This window comes from Vespula pensylvanica, chromosome 4 (genome assembly GCF_014466175.1).
Source record: "Vespula pensylvanica isolate Volc-1 chromosome 4, ASM1446617v1, whole genome shotgun sequence".
NCBI classification, from domain to species: domain Eukaryota; kingdom Metazoa; phylum Arthropoda; class Insecta; order Hymenoptera; family Vespidae; genus Vespula; species Vespula pensylvanica.
This window is the reverse complement of record NC_057688.1, coordinates 6,414,627-6,432,503: the sequence shown is the minus strand read 5'-3', so window position 1 is coordinate 6,432,503 and position 17,877 is coordinate 6,414,627. Positions and strand designations below refer to the sequence as shown.

At 37.5% G+C, this 17,877-nt stretch overlaps 1 protein-coding gene across 6 annotated transcripts in view; it reads right to left on the bottom strand.

The window, feature by feature from the left end:
- Nucleotides 1–17,877, bottom strand: part of LOC122628312 (homeotic protein antennapedia-like) — a 133,960-nt gene that overhangs the window by 101,905 nt on the left and 14,178 nt on the right. For 4 of the 6 annotated variants that reach the window (XR_006327000.1, XR_006326999.1, XR_006327002.1 and 1 more), the window contains exon 1: nt 17,564–17,877. This exon is cut by the window's right edge and continues 1,209 nt beyond it. The exons of the other annotated variants lie outside the window; for them this stretch is intronic. The gene's annotated coding sequence lies outside the window, so the exon portion shown is untranslated. The remainder of the gene's footprint in view (nt 1–17,563) is intronic. 6 annotated transcript variants of the gene reach the window in all.

Below are 17,877 nucleotides of genomic sequence, written 5' to 3'. Positions count from 1 at the left end.
CAAACCGATCTATCGATCCAGAACCGAGATCTTCCATACCGACTGATCGTCATATTTTCTGTCTACGCCTACTCGCTTTATAAAGATGTAACTTCTAAGGGTCAGATTACCAACTCGAACAGATAACTAAGTACAGTCAAAAACAAAAAACCAAAAAGAGAAAAAAAAACAAACTTTATAAACAAAATTTTAATAAACCAAGTACCTTTTATAAAAAAAAAGAGAAGAAAAAAAAACAATGCATAACGCCACGTATCAACAATCTATCTTATAACAAACCGCAATATCTATACGATTTATAATTAAAGATCATGGATGAAAGTTGAAACTATCGAAACGCCCTTTCATCGTCCGGTTTTTCCACTCGAGGTTCGTACGAGAGACATAAAAAGGCAAAAGAAAAAAAAAAAAAGGGATAAAAAAGAAAAAAAAACGAAGAGAGAAGAAAAAAAAAGGAAGAAAACGAAAGAAAAAAAGAGGAGGAAAGAAAAAAGAAGAAGAAAAAAACGAAAAGAAAAAAAAGGAACAAAAAAAAAGAGAGAGAGAGAGAGAGAGAGAAAATAAAGAAATAAACGAAGAGGAAGATCGGTAGCTGCGATAACGTACGATTATATAGAAATTACACGTGGATCGTTTCTCTCGGGGCGAGAGAAAGAAAAAGCGTTCGAGCCGATCGGATATCAGGGAGGCGAATAGAATATAGGAGAATAGTAGTTGGGCGTGTATGTGATTGGTGTATGTATATATATATATATATATAGGCGTAACATAGGTATTCATGTATATGTATGTGCGTGCGAGTGCGTTGGACGGCAATGTGAGAGAAAGAGATAGATAGAAAGAGAGTGTGAGAGAGAGAGAGAGAGAGAGAGAGAGAAGGAGAGAAAGAGGCATTCGAGCGCACGAGCTGGCAGGTGGGGGTCGTCGTCGGAAAAGGAGGAGGAGGAGGAGGAGGAGGAGGATGGTAAAGGGGTGATGGGGGGTTAACGTGGACGAGGGTGGGGCCCTTGGGAGTTTGTTGTACACGAGAACGGGGCTTGGGTCGGACGCGGGACGATCGCGATTAACATTCCGGCCGCTAGCTCGCTGTTCGCGCGGCGCTTTCATTAATTCCAGCGTATTGATTCCCCGGATTGATGAATGGCCGCCGATAGCGATTCCATGCGCGCCGTATACCACCACCACCGCCACCGTCACCCTTTCCTCCCGTATAAATTCAACCTCTCTCCCAGGATTTGAACTCAATTCCCGTCTGTAGGATCGCCTTGTATTCTCTCTCTCTCTTTCTCTTTTTCTTTCTCTTTCTCTTTCTCTTTCTATTTCTTTCTCCTTGGAATATCCGTTTCCTTTTCTTTCTTGAGTCCTTTTTTCGTCCTTTTATCGAACGAGTATCGCTAATCGTTTTTCTAATAACCTCCTTCTCTCGATCGGCACTCTCTCAACGACGAATTTATCACTCTACTTCGAGCTTCGAACCCTGAAGTCTTCTCTTTTTTTAGAAAGGGATAATAAGTTATGTATGAATAATATCTAATGGCGAATAGTAAATGATTGAGTTTCTTTTTCTTCTCTCTTTTTCGTTTTGTTTCTTTTATCTCTTACGTCGGCCTCGATCGGGACGATTGTTTCTTTTGGAAATTATATAGATATGTAGGGAAGATGTAAGATGTTTTTGATCGTGGATATTCGTCCGAGTTGTGGGAGTATTTTTTATGAAAAATAATGGGCGTAATGTAAACTTGTTGAAATCTATTTTCTGGAGATCGAAGATGGAGCGTATGTAGCTTTGCTTATCTGTCGTGCTCGATCGCCATTAATTTTAGACTTCGTTTAGTAGTGACATCCTTCGGTATAATCATAAAGCGAGTAATCGGCAAAGGTCTAAGGAGTTCAAAGTTCTCCCCGTAGATGGCGATCGCGATAGGTCAGAAGCAATGGAAAAAACGGGGTGGAGCGTGTCTGACAGCTGGGTGGGTTCGAGGCCAAGGTGATTGAAAACAGGGTGGAGCGTCACGTGACGCCATAGTCGAGTATGACGTCAGAAAGCTATGATGGCCTCTATTTAACAAAATGGCTTCTACAATCCCTTTGTCCTCAGCCGCGATTTTCAACGCGATAACGCGTTATCAAACGTTACGCGAATAACGTAAGTCGGCCTATTGACATTTACTGATCCTATTAAATCGCTCAACACGAATTTCTCGCCGATACAAAGACGTGACTACAGAATCAAGATAGATAATAACGCTATGGCCAAATTGACAACTATGAATGTTCCAAGTCCCAATCAAGGTACAAGATAAATTTAACTATTATTCTCGATTTCGTGTAGCAATGAATAGACATAAAAATTACAACAGATTAACTGATCTATAGACAAATTCACAACTATTTGTGATTTCTCAATCGATATTAATACAAATAAAAGTTGCCGGTGTATCCTAAGGATGTAATTCTTGATAATAAATTTAAACAGTAGTTTTTAAACCATTGGTAAAACATGATATTTCTAATCGGTGTGAAACTCTAACGTATTAAAGAAAAAAATAAAGAAAAGAAAGAAGTGAAAGAAGAAAAAAAAGATCTTTGAACTCCACGTCTATTCAGCGATATTAATTTTTTCACAGATTGATGTAGACATCGGCTTTGGTTAATAAAACGAGATTAAAGGAAGAATTTGATTTATGTGATATCTCCGTGAAGAATGTACGGCTTGATAAGTATCTAGATTGACGGTATATTATATAAAAAGGAAGAAAAATTAATAAACAAAAAAAAAAGATAGGAAAAGAAAAGAAAAAGGAGTATCTAGGTAACACAGCTATGCGAAAAATATGCATTTAGATATCGTCGTAGAGACGGACGTAGATGAAACAAGCGGATTAAAATGAACGGCGGGACGTCGCGGACAGCTGGCCTCCTAAAGATTAGAGAGCCATAAATGACACTTGGATTTGACAGTTATGGGTTGCGGGAGCTCGTGCCGAGAGCCGTTTGCCACGCCGTAAAACAGTCGTAAAGCAACGGGCGCCATAAAGCGAATGCATCCGAAGGAGAACGAAGAAGAACCACCTACACGGTGGCAAAACGAGCATTGGCTAAAAAGTTACGAGTCCTCGACCTTGCATCGTGCGTTCTACCCGACGGACCGTTTAACATTTACGCCGCTTGGCTCTTCCGCGTTCAAAGCGGCTCGACTCTACCGTTTTATACTTTCTATTTTTTCTCATTTCCTTCTTTTTCTTTCTCCTTTTCTCTCTTTAGTGACCATAAACTTAGGTTAAGTGTCCCGGCTTAAAAGTCGCTTTAAGAAAGATACTTCTTCCGTATAAAATTACTGTTGAATAAAACGTAAAAGAAATATGCGAGGAAATTTAAAGGTAGAAAGGATCAAAGAAACTTTAGGTAAAAAATTCGAGTAGATAACTATGTAGATAGGCAATTACGTAAAATATGACTATTAAACGATTATGTAGAGAGAAATTTTTAATGGGAGGTAGGCAGACGGGAAAGAGGAGAGAAACATCGCTCAAAGACGATTCGATAATCAAATGTTAAAATAAAAAAGGATAAACTCGTTTTGTCGTGTCAAGAATTAACTCCATTAATAACGATTCGAATAATCGAGTATCGTTGATCGGGAGTATCAAGTTAAAAATGATTTCAAACGTGAGAAATGAATTATTCTGCAGGATGTGTAGCGTGCATTTCGAATTGACCGAATGAAATTCTACTGTACCTATCTATAGGTACAATTTGTTGCACTTTGTCATTTTTCACTTCCTAATTGCGGGCTTTACGCGGTTCCCCAGAGTCGTATTATTTATCATCGTTCTTTGTCATTATTTCTAGCCTCTCGCTTCAATAATTACGATTTATTATCCCTGACACACTTCAATAACGTATCGTTTTTTATATATTGTTATCGATATCTGGTATATACATTGTAGAGTACGTATGTATATATGAAATATTAATAATGAACGATTTATAAGTTGGTTGAGATGAACGATACACGGCTGCAACATTGACCACCACATGCGTAAGACATTACGAAGACTAATTACAGGCTCTCGAAAGATATTACAGACTAATTACACTTTCATTACCGGCCATTAAAGATAAATACAGAGGAAAATACAAGCAGGGCGATCACCGGTCCGTGCACATAAGCATATTGTTAACCATTTCGATTTTATTCTCTTTTAACTTGATTTCTTAGTCCTTAGATTACAGTAGAAAAACATAATTAGTTGTAATAATTGTATAGATACTCGACGGATGATCCAATCACGTTTTTATACTTATCGCGCTTTAAATTATATACCAAAACACGACGGAAGAATTGTTTAAAGAATCGAAAGAAATGTTGGAATATTAATGTTCGGAAATAAAGAGAAAGAAAGAACAAGAAAAATTTCAATCCGTAAATCTTAAACTGCCTTCTCTTATTATTTTTCAAGATTACGTTAATTAACAGCTAATTAATCGTGCGTTAAACGATTAGCGCGTTTATTCCGAAAGATCTCTCTGTTTATTTTCTCTCTCTTTCTCTCTCTCTCTCTCTCTCTCTCTCTCTCCGTCTCTCTTGACGATCACGCAGCTTGCACGAAGAGAGGATCCCGTTAGATTCGATAGAAGCCATCCAGCTGGCGGAAGGTCGATCGAACGTTAAAAGGGGTGTCCGCTATCAAGGTTCCCAGGCATGCTACATAGGATCGAGAGGATCGGGAGGCTGGAGCATCCTGGAGTCATCGTATTCGATCTTCTTCGTTGTGTCGTAATGCTCGTCGTCGCGTACGTAGCGGTAAACACGACCCACACGCGTGGTGAGTGCGAGCGAGCGAGCGAGCGAGCGAGCGACCGAACGATCAGCCAAATGCTAACATGCATATGCGATTAGCATAATCGAGTCGGCCTGCAGGAAACCAGTTTGCAAGGCCGCTCAAAAGCCGGCCGCCAATGGCTCATGGTTCTCTCTCTCTCTCTCTCTCTCTCTCTCTGTTTCTGTCTCTGTCTGCCTGTCTGTCTCTCTCTTTCTCTCTGTTTCTCTCTCTTTTTCCCTTTTCTTTTTTCTTCTGGACCCTCGCCTAGTTTTATCTCTCTTGCACTCACAAGTAGCACGCATGGCGCATCCGTAATTTCATTTCCCCTCTACCGAAACAGTCAGCTGAGTTGCCCCGCGAGAATATCTCTTCCTGCACCACGTGATCCCACCATCGAATTACGAAATCCTTAAGAAATTGAATTCGAATGAAAATCGATTCGAATAGGTAGGTAAATAGGTAGGTAAATAGATAGATAAGTAGATACGACGACGCGGCTATACTTATTCGGTATCTATCTTTCCTTTTTTTTATCGACCAATCGTGCACCGTAAGGTTCTTGATTGACGCGTTGAAAGGTGATGCAAACGATAGGTGAGGCGATGCACCGTGCGAACGATCCACCACCGTGAAGAAAATACGCTTCGTGCTTCGTTTAAGCTCGCTTAACAGCAATTTCGTTTATTCGCTGAAGTTCCTATGAAATTCTTATAATCGAGAATTAAATCGAAGAGTCGTTATTAATCGTACGATTAATCTTTAAAACCATCCGCGAACATGGAAATATTTCTTTTTTTCTTTCCTCTTTCTCTATCTATTGTACCTACCCTATTTTAATCGAAAAGTGAATTTCATGGGCTCGTTTAACGCGTTCCAAACAATTCGAAATAACATTGTCACCAACAACAAAGTAGATATTTTGGAGAGCGTGCTTTATTCGGCGAGCTCCCGCGTTGCAGGCCGCGAACGAAATCTTTCATCAAATTTAATCGCGTCCGCGATAAATCCGGATTGAAATGACAATGTGCGTCCATGGAAAATAAATACATAGACGTAGGTATATATGTACCTATCTAGCTACGTTTATTCATATCGTTGCACTGTGTATATGTAGATTCACGTGGAGGATGGTCAACATAAAGTGTTACCAACTGTTTTCATCAAAAACCATAGAGATAGTAACTTAAAATTAGTTTCCCCTACGTTTAATCCCAAAAATCTGTTAATGGAAAAGCAAACAATTAAATTTATGTAAAAATATTAGGTAGTCTGTGTAAACGCATTAAACTGAGCCATCCTATAATCATGCGTGAAGTGACAATTTAGAGTATTAATGCACGTTGGACTTGATACATTGGTTATTTGTGAGAACAGTAACATCGGATAGTTCCACCAAACCCTTTTCAACCCCTACATTCTACCTTTCTTTAAATAGAAATGCTTTGCTCCCAGAGGTCCAGCAGTCCGACCGTGTATCTCCGTTTATTAAATATTCTGCAATGTACACATAGGTAGAAACACGCGCCATTTTCTCCATATTCAGACGAAATTTTTAAGCCACTTTTTTAGTCGCTAAAGTAATCAACGTCGTCGTAATTTTCAACACTTTCTGCAAATTGAGCTAATTGGAACGAAACTTTTGTCATTATATTCTACTTTAATGATATGATTTTATTATTTCATTCTGTATGATCAAATATCATACTTTCCTTTTTTTTAATTTAATATATATATATATACACACACACACATATATATATAGATAATTTATCTCCGTGTACCTAACTATCAAACTATATGATTACATACAAATGAATAATAGAGAAATACATAATAGTTGTTTATCGATTACAAATTTCAAATTTTCCAAACATCTCTTATGTATTATTCAACTAGCATGACTCGAATGAAAGCGAGAAACGTAATGTGAGCTCGTACGGCGCCAAAATAGCCATGAGAAAGGTAATAGAATCGGTTTGTTCCACCTTCTACCGTGTTTCTCGGTTAATTCCATTACGACAAACCGGTTTATACGCGCTTACCATGGAAGGATGAATGGTCGTATATCAATTGCGCGGTCTTACCAATTTATTTGGTAATAAATCGAGAAAAACGCGAAACGAGCGCCGTGTCCCAGTGCAACGACTTACAATCCAACGATATTTATGCATCGGACTTGCATTTGCCTGTTCTGGTGTACGACTATACTGATCAGTAGGTGTTAAGTAGAATGATAACTACTGTAGGTAGTATAGAAACGAGAGATTACACACGACAAAGAATTCATTGACTTTTCATAATCGTTGTTGCGTGCATGTAGGTAAATCGTTAAAAAAATTTATGCTTTATCTAGGTAATAAATTTTCTACGAACAACGGACTTGTGCCGAGTAAAAGATACCGATTATTTTACATCGTCATAATAATACTTTAAACATCATACACATTATACAAATAAGATATTATGTTAAATATTAAACTTCACCGAAAGATATATTATAAAAAGTCCTACATTTTTTTTAAATACGTGATTTTACAAACTCATGTATCTCGATTCATCGAACAAAACTAAACGAGAAAGAAGTACAACGAAGACAAAAATAAAAAAGACAAAAGACAAAAATAGAAAAGGGACGAGAATCGAAGGATGCACCTTCCGAATAAAATAAGTCGCTCTCCTTTTGCGTGACCCATTCTCTGTGGGGAGTCCAAACACCTTTCGAGACTTCTGGAATCGAATCTTCACCTTTACTCGTGTTCTAACCGAAACGAGAGCAAAAGGGAGGTGGATGATGGCTCGTCGAAACTTTCGTAGCTTCCTAGAATATATCCCGGTCGACCCAAACTTTCACATTTTTTCGTAAAAACTTTCCTGTGCCTGCCCGACCTGTCTGCCTTCTTGGGCTGGATCTCAAACAACGCGAAAATTTTCAAAAACTCTCTACGCTTTCTCTTCTCCATAGGAAAAGAATCGTCCCGAAGGAAGAAGGCCTCGGTCAGCTTAGAAAATCTATATAGCACGTTACGTGATTCTATAGCACGCTTCGAGAAATCGTACAATAGAATCTAGTGTCCTCGAGTGAAAGCAAAACGAAAATAGATTTATGTTTTCGATTTTAAAGAAATGTCAAAATATCATCAAGCAAATATTCTATACTTCCTGTTTGTACCGAAGAAAAATCAATGTCTAAATACTAATCTTTATTCATATGTATAGATGAATCGTAAACATGTTGTTAATATTATCGACGCGTAAAGATCACGCAGGAACGGGTTGACCGAGTGTTACGAGTACAAAATGGTTTCCCGGTGCTTTAAAGTAGGTAATTAGGATTCATGATGCAAGCTAGTTACTTTCCGGAGGGACAACACGAGAATAGGTGAGGTTGGATATTTTATAATTTACGCCTGTGTGAGTGAGAATCAAGGTAGAGATTATATGGGGTACGAACACAGGGGAACCCTTCGTAACTCGTATGTTTAAAGTTTATGTGTCGTGACGTAATAAAGGATTCTACACATTTTCTTGTTTTTTTTTCTTTTCCATCGATAAACGTTGACAGGACAATAGTAAGAAAATAGAAGTGATTTAAAATATTCATAAAAAATTAGAATTGCAAATAATATAACAGAAAGATTAGGTAAGCTATCGATAAAGAATTATTAAAGTATAACGATATATTTTTTTCAATAATTGAATATTTGTTTTTAGAATGTTTTAAGATCGCTAACGAAGTAACATCGAGTCTTGAGTGCATTCTATTATATTAAACGAGGAGAAGGTGATCCCTTTGAAATTACAAGGCGTTGTAAGAAGGTAGACTGTAAGAAGGATAGAGACACCCACTATAAGGTCAAAAAGTTTTGACGGGAACCTATAAATCAAGCTCGAGGCACGCTCGTGTTCGTGCTCGGAGAGGCAGGAGGAACTCACCCCTTATGAGGAGTTTCGTTCACCGTATGTCCCTCCTTCTCGCAAGTAGAGTCAGTCCGTACACGATGCTTCAAAAATTTTAACATCGACCCGAACCTTGGCTCGCCCTATCCGTTAAACTTTCGATATAGCTAGGTAATTGCCTTCGAATAATTTATGCTCGAAGCAACGACGTATAACGGCAGTTACATCCGGTCAAAGCAACGTTCTTCGATTCACGGGTTAACCGGTTGGGATATAATTTTTTATTGCGTTAGTATTGGAACGATATCTATGCTATCGTCGTATATAATCTTTTTATAACGCAGATAAAATAATTAAGTAGTGTATGAAGTTAAGATAAATGTTTTTATGCGATGTATATCGTATGAATTGATACAACTTGTTGTCATTTCATTTACATTATTTAAAAAGAATATATTTCATGCTATTAAAAGTAACTAATTTGATATTAAATATTTCGTTTCACCTGTCATCGACCTTCACCCTAGATATTATCTACTATCCCTTTAAAAAGAAAAGTTATTTCAGTCATCTATTATCATAAGTTGCGAAATAGTAGTTGTTGAGTAGCTGAGATCGTGTGCCGATGTGCGCGTCTGTCTGTGTGATTATCCTATTCTAAATCATAGGAATTAGTCTGGCGTCTAAGCTAAAATTAGTCTATTCTATGACGCTCTTAATGAATAATGATCGTGGTTGAGCCTATCTTAGCTAAATCACAGTGTTCAGGTGTAAGAATAATGACGGCAAAGAATGACACTGAATATACGACGGAAGTCTTTCTAAGTATATATTTCTAGCTTTAACTAAAATATATTCTGCATAATAATTAAATATATATTTTGTATTTTCTAGATTGTTTAAAATCGTAAAAAAAAACAATAATAGATGTAATTATAAAATAATTAATAAATTAATTAATTAACAGAAACGGGAAAAGCAATGAAACAGTTTAAAACATGTTATAAAAATAAAATATTTAGATATGTAAACAATTTTCTAATTACCTAAACGTGCTGATAAAGTGAAACAGTAGAAAAAGAAAAAAAGAAAAGGAAAAATAAGGAAAAGAAACGAGGTATTAAGATAAAAACTGACCAATGCAAATTTTTCATAGTAAATACACCAAAGACGTACTTACTTACATGCGTGAACGTAACGTTGTGTTGCGTTTCTAGCAAAGATATCGCGTTGCGATAATCATGGAAATATTCATTGCGAGGGGAACGTTTAGCCTTAAAGCGTGTTTATCGAACGTACTCGCTCACACGTGTTTTCTGCGTTCTATGCGTCACGATAAAAAGCTTCCAAGTAAATATTATACAGTTTAGAAAATGCGCGATCGCCTTATCTTCCTTCGTACATACAGACTTTGTCATACTAAATGCGAACGCAATGGTTACAATGAACGTAAGTAAGAGGAAAAAAAAAAGAAAACTATGAAGAAATTTATTTTTAAAAAAGTATGTCGTTGATTTAACGATCTTACTGTTTTGAATGAAAAGATAAAGAAAAAAAAAATAAAATAAAATAAAAAGAAAAAAAAAAGGAAAAAGAAAAAAGAAAAACACTGTTTCTATTATAAAACGACTTGATACCGTTGAGGAAAATAAATAAATTTTTCGATTATCTTTTTATCCTGTTACTCGAAGTTATTACTAAACATTTGATCATTTCGATTCCGAGAAAACCAAGGACGATGACGCAGAAAGAAATCACGGATGGGTTTGAGGAAGGATAAATGGGAGGAGAATAAAGAGAGATAGAGAAAGAGAAAGAGAGAGAGAGAGAGAGAAAAAGAGAAAGAGGAGAAGAGGAAGGACGGGAAAGTGCAAACGGCCGAAAGAGCAGCGGTAGAAAGGAAGATAGAAGGGTAGGAAGAAGGGTAAGAGGGGGAAAGGGCGAAGTAGGTGGGGTTGTAGGTAAGAGGGTGAGACGAAGGATTCGTGGCTTTGGGAAGGGTGAAAGAGAGAAAAAGAGAAAGAGAGAGAAAGAGAAAAAGGGGGAGAGAAAGAGAAAGAGAGAGAGAGAGAGAGAGAGAGAGAGAGAGGGGACGACGGTATTGGATGGCACGAAGGACAGGAGGCAGCGCACGGTAGGGGTAGTTTGACAACTTGACAAGAGCACAAAGGCCGTGCGGCTCTCGGCGGTATGGAGAGAGGTAGTGAGGTAAAAGAGAAGAAGAGAGAGAGAGAGAGAGAGAGAGAGGAGAGAGAGAGAGAGAGAGGGAAGAGGGCTGGAAGCGTCGCGACGCTCACCGTCCGACGGAGGGTTAGCAGATAGGGTGGAATGGGCAAGTCTGGCAGATTCAACGCCGTGAACAAAAGGGTCGATCCTCCTCCTCTTTCTCCTCCTCATCCCTATGGGTTCCCTCCTCCTCGCCGCTTCGCCAAGTTTCCAAACGATATCGCCTATATTGGCTCTCGCATTAATCCATGCGCGTGGGTGTAGTATACTCGTGGTGGAAGTCGAACACCGTTCGTCCAATAGATACGACCAGAGCCTAATATCGAAAGTTCCATAGAGAGGGGAAGAGAGAGAGAGAGAGAGGGGGGGGGAAAGAGACAGCAAGCGAGGAGCCCAGTGCTTAATTAAATCGCAAGACCGTCGAGAGATAACTAACGACGACAACGTCGAGAACGCTTTGGAAAATCTCAACGCTTGACTTTTCTTCCTACCATCGTGAATGTTGGCACCAGAGAGAAAGAGAAGGAAGCTTGGAAAGAGGACAGAGAGGGAGAGAGAGAGGAAGAGAGAGAGAGAGAGAGAGAGAGAGAGAGAGAGACAGTAGAAAAGTTTGATCGATTAGCTGTCGATACAGACCATTCCCTTGCATTCGCTACGCTGACATTTTGTCGCGTCGCGTTTCGAACGACAACGCGAAATCGTGCTGATGTTTTCCGAAGGCATCGCGCTCACGCAATTTCGTGTCGCGTGGAATATTTAGAAATCGTATTTCTTTAATATCATCGTAAATATCGTTTTTGCTAATTTAATAAAATTATCAAATGATTTTATATATATATATATCTTGTTTTTTTTTTATACATACGAACACACAAATATGTATATATTATCTATATTGTATGAAAAGATTGTATAATGTAGATACCTATTAATTAAGAGCTCGTCATAAAAATTCTTTCTGTCTCATAAATTCCATATTCTGTATTATATTTGCAAATAAGAAAGACCATTGAGCATCAAAATCTCCTAGTGTACGTTCAAAAAAGAATTTTAATTGATACCGACTTTATGGCGAAAGTTTTTAGGAAGTACTCTGCCACTGTTCAGAAGTTAATCGTTTTTAATTAAATTTTGGCCGTGGCTGAGATAACGAATTTCGTGCTTCTCTAAGTCGACGTACATAGTACAACGTGTTATCGTATGCACGTTAATAACTCGACGATATTATGCGTGAGAACACCGTGATTTCACGTATCTCTATTGTATATATATATATATATATATTCTTTTTTTCTTTCTCACTTTCGCGTCGAATAATTTTCATATAAAAAATTCAGCATGTTGCTAAAAGACAAAAAAAAAAAAGAAAGAAAGAAAATGAAAGATTAAAAAAAAATTCGAAGAAACGATAGGAATGTTTCAAATACGTTCTCAAAAGCGATCCCTTTTCTTATGCTTGGAAAAAGGGCGGGAGGAGAAGCCGATACGCTTACGTTGTACTCATGAAAGTTCTGAAAATTTTCTACAATGGCCGAAGGGGTACGTACGACGTGTCGATAACCGTTCGAACGGTAATAAATAATTCTACTAACCGCGATCTATAAGGTGGTTGCACGAACTTCCATTCATGCTGTTCATGGATATACATTCTCCCTCTTTTTCTCCCTCCCTCCTTCTCTCTGTCTCCCTCTCTCCCCCTTCTTTCCTCTTCTCTTTTTCTCTCTTGATACACATACCTATTCCTTTATGGTATTTCCGAGCCCGCTAGCATGATTTATCGATAGTAAAGTTACGCATTTGGTGTCATTAGAAGGATCGTTCGTAACTCTCCGAAAACGTCTATCATAGCCTTTTCGAACTTTCCTCGTGTCGTACGATCTTTTCATGTTCGTAGTTAAATCACTTCAAACTGTATTTTATTTTGACACGCGCGAGGTTCATTTTGGTGAGGCTCATGATTACGATGAAATATATAACGCGATATTAATAAGGGAAAACGTGCGGGGAAAGATCTATACGATCTTTTCAACAGGATCTTATTACAATGTTACTGTTATGATATATGACTAGAAGAAGATAATTCATTCTTATAATAAAATTACTTAATAGATAATGCTCATTTCTCAGAATTATTACAATCGAGTGAGATATTCTCGATAGATGATAAAAAGTAGAGACGTTCGTGAATTCGCGCTAAGGAAATCAGCAATAGGAATAATATTAAGTAAAACTTTCAGAAAAACTTGTTTGATCGAAGTTACGTTGAATCGAAATATTCCAAGGAAAACTAGCATGGGCAGGTTGAACAAGACGACGAGGCGGTGAAAATAATCTTGAGAAAGGAGACTACACACGTACTTATATATCTACGTTTGTGTCTGTTGTAAATTCCGTAGAAACGTGATCGAAATATGTGCGCGGTATCGTAGAAAATTCCATACCAGGCCCGTGCTAGATTCTCTCTAATCTAAGCACACAAGTCGGAGTTAACCGAGATACGTCGACGTAATGGGCTTAATCGGTTAAATTTCTGTAGATTCTCCGCCGGCATACATACGATTTTCCCTCGGACTTTCTCATCGCTAACAAATGTTTCGTTAACTTTTTCTTTAACCTTTCACTCCATTCCTCTCTCTTTCTATATATATATATATATATATATATATATATATATATTTCCTTTTATCTAATCATGCTATATCTAATTATAACTTGAATATTAATTAACCTTCGTACTATACAATATTATTCCATATTTTCTTGAATTAAAAAAGTCTAACAATTTTATTAGACATCATAATCAACGATCATTCAAATAACAAGATTTTCTATTTTACTCGTTTCTACAATTCGCTTTATACAATCAGACCACGTCACATATTGCGGACACGCAACGCAAGTTAGATTTATTAATTCATCCATATTCGTAATATTATCATCTTATTGTAAGTCCGTAACAAAACCAGAGACATTTATGAAACGTTCTGGTATTTGTACGAAGCTTTGAGGTTCCATATACACGTGGAACTCTCTCGGTCTCTCTCTCTCTCTCTTTCTCTTTGTCTCAGCTTTCTATCTGCTAACCGAGCTTCTCTGCTCCGCTTGCACCCCATTCTCGAGACTTGCGTTTGCGACTCCAGTAAATCAGAAACGCAGCGAAGCGTCTTCACCCGTGCCACAGTACCCCTGGAGTTACGAATCAACCCTCCCTTCTTCCGACTTTCGGGTTTGCTACACTTACCACCTCACGGTGGATCAGAACGTTAAAGTTCTATGCTGGAAAGCTTTTGGATGACGTCGCTTATATTCGGTTACAGTCTTATCTAAAACGAAGCTGCCTGTTACCGTAGCTAATCGAACGGTTCGCTTTTCGATAATGGGAGTAGGTATCGTGGAATGTTCCGTAAAATGAAATTCTTCGTATTAATTTATTCGGAATATAAATAAAGAAAATATTTATAATATATGTGAAATATTATAAATATATTTCTATATTGATGAATATTTGTATATTGCTAAGAGTTATGTTCTTAATTTACTGTTAATAATAAATAAAATTAACATTAATAACTGAATGAATAATTAACCAATAAATTATTTTCTTAATTGATCGTAAGACCATCGTTAATCATTGAAAGATACGAATTGTCCTCATTATAAAATTTTTTAATAAAATATTATATCGGATGTAAGAACCTTAGATGAATAAAGACGCTTATTAAATACTTTATGAGAAATGAAATATAATTATATTAAAGTTGTAAGAATAAAAGTGAAAAAATAAAAATATATATGTATACATATAGTACATATTCCATGAGATAACGAGTTTCGGTTTTTATCGAAGCAATGGTATCTATGCGTGTATGCGTCATACATATACGAGAACGATATTAACCGCGAAACGTTTTATTGACAGTAACATCATCGACATTTTCTCGGCCATGGAACGCACAAGTGGAAGCGGCCGGTACGTTCGCGGACGTTCGAATCAAATGCCCGTTTACTTGAGAATTTACATATTACTAAAGTCGCGCGTGGCTGGCATACGCGGAGATATACCAGATAGGATTTTATAATTCATTAATATGATGAGAGATATTAATGCAGCTAGAATTTTAATTTTGCTTGCCAGAAGATATACCTACTAAACTCATAGCGTAATACTATCGCGCTAATACAACTCATTAATTTTCAAATCATCGATATTATCTTTACTTTTAAAATCGTCCATATTAACTAACATAAATCTTCTTTTCATTTATGAATCGAATTACATAAAGTCTTTTCTTTTTACTCGTTAAATCGTCATTTGCATTTTAATCATTCTAAACGTTTCATTATCGTTAAGATCATGCACGGATTCCGCTCAATTTTTTATAAACCTTTCGTACTTTCGTATTGCCTTTTGAACGCAAGAAAAAGACAAGAAAGAGAGAGACAGAGAGAAAGGGAGAAAGAAAGATAGAGAAAGTTCGAGGAATCGTTTTCACGATAAACGCCATAGAATCTTCGATAATCTCGCACGAAACACGTTCCTTAATATGGCGGAAGGAGGATCATCCGCAGGAGGATTAATCTTCGACCCTCGTCAAATCGAAGGGTTCGAGGGCTCATTAAATATTCATGGGAGTCACGATACCGTATCAAAAGGCCTTTCTACGATCCACGAGGATGCTCGCGGGTGGTGCACGAAACTAGTTCCGTGTTTTCGATGGACGGAACGTTCACGCTTACGTTCACCGATACGCCGACGGATTTAAACCCGTGACGTAAACTTCCCTGTAGAAATGAACCTGAAAAAGGCGTTACCACTCGAATTTACCTAATCGTTTGTGAGTCTATAACCACGAAGAAGACAAAAATATGTTTCGATCATTTGCATTGCTCATTCGACTTCCAGTATTAACGAAATTACGAACGCTTGCTCGCGATAATAATATCTATTCGTCGCACTTGAGTAAATTTATAGTAACCGAGGGAGATCGATTTTTTTCTTCGTCTCTTGTTCATAATCAGACGACGGAAAAAAAAAAGAATTAAAAATAGATTCCGAGAGACGTGCAACGTACTCGTTTCCCGTATTTTAACATTATCATCGAATTTATTTGAATTTATTAAAAGTTATGCTTTAATTAATTCAAGGTCGACTTTGCGTTTCATGATTCTTGATCGAACTTGGTTGACAAGGTCGTTACTAAACGAAAGGTAAAAAAGAAGGAGAAAGAAAAGAGAGAGAGAGAGAAAAAGAGAGAGAGAGAGAGAGAAAGAGAGAATCGAAGGATAGAAAGATCGTAAGAAAAACAGAGATAGATAATGAAAGAAGAAACGAGAAGGAGAACGACTTCTGTTTTCTGCTTCGAGGGTCGAGCATTATTATGCAAGACAACTCTGTTATCTCTTCAGGTAATGAAGCGACCCGTTGTCCTTCTATGCTACCAGGTTAACAGGCTCCCTCAGTTCCACGAATCCCTCCGTTTCTCTCCTCTTTTACTCACACTGCGTGCCAGAGGTACGCTAAAACGTCTGTGGTCGTTCGCGTTTGAGATCTTAATCCCAGATAATGCGGGGGTGTCACATTTAACGGGACATTTGTCTCCGAATTCCGGTGCACCACTCAGTTGACCATCTCGATTTGGAAACTTAACTGAAAGAAGCTCGTTCAAGACACGCGAAGGTAGGTACCCACGATTCGTTAAGAATCTTATCGATAATGTAACTCGTAATTTACCTTTTTTTTTTTTCTTGAGAATCAAGAAAGCCTTGCGAAGAAATTAGAGAAGTAAGATATACATTTATATACGTTAAGATCAACGCGCCGATTTCCGATGTCATCTATTCGTCGTGTTTTTTTTCTATTTTATTGTTAGTATCATTATCAATATTTTTATTTTTAAAAATCAAAGTATGGAAGAATTCATATTTATTTATTTTGCTTCAGACAAGCCTAATGTATGAAATAAAAGCTATAAAATCCTTAAATCCTTTAATTTCTTCGAATATAATGTCCATGATAAAGACAAGCCTTATATAGAAATTCGAGAGAGCCGACAATGCATAGATGTATATATACATATGCAAAACAGGATTAGTTGATTCTAATGAGAGTGAGTAAAGCAATAAATATCTACCTCCGTGGAAAAGCAACGTTTTATAAAGTACCCATAACCTAATGGAAAATTATGCGAATGAATTATTAAAGCCGACGATAAAGATTATATTTGTTTGTTGAGTAGTTCCAAATGCGGGTGGAAAAGAAAAAGCAAAGTACTGAAGTACTAAACTATACGTCTTGGAAACTTCTTCATTTTTACCCGATACGATCAATGCGAATCGAATCTAATTTAGCATTTAAATTAATTAGATTCCACTTTTGAATATAACCAAGTTGATCTGAAATATCGCGATGGACATGATTTAAAAATATATCCCTTTCCTAAGTATAAAAAAGCAATATAAAATTGATACTTCATTTATAACATCAGAAACTTTAGATCGCATAATAAATTAAACTTAATAAATTGAAACGAATAAAATTGATCGGTATCAAACTTCAGAAAAATTCATTGTGAAAATCATCATAGATGTTTGGTGAGAGATGATATAAAACATACCTTTTGACCGTACATTCCGCGGCCATGCCGGCCGGCAAGCCGCCAGTCGGCGAACAATCAATCCGTCGTGTTAGCGATCACGCGCTTGCACAGAGTCGTAGTCCTACACCCACTCGCTCGCACACACACGGCGAGTTCGTTCGCGGAAAACGTGCGGAGCGTGTTCCTATCGACTAATTAACATTAACGGGCAAAGGCAAAGAAACTCGAAGCCATCCGTGGTGGTCGAGGCACGTTCGCCGAGTCAAAGTATAGCAATTACGCGTCTGCTGTTCTTCGCAAACAGTCCACCTTTCCGAAGTCTCACGAAGTTC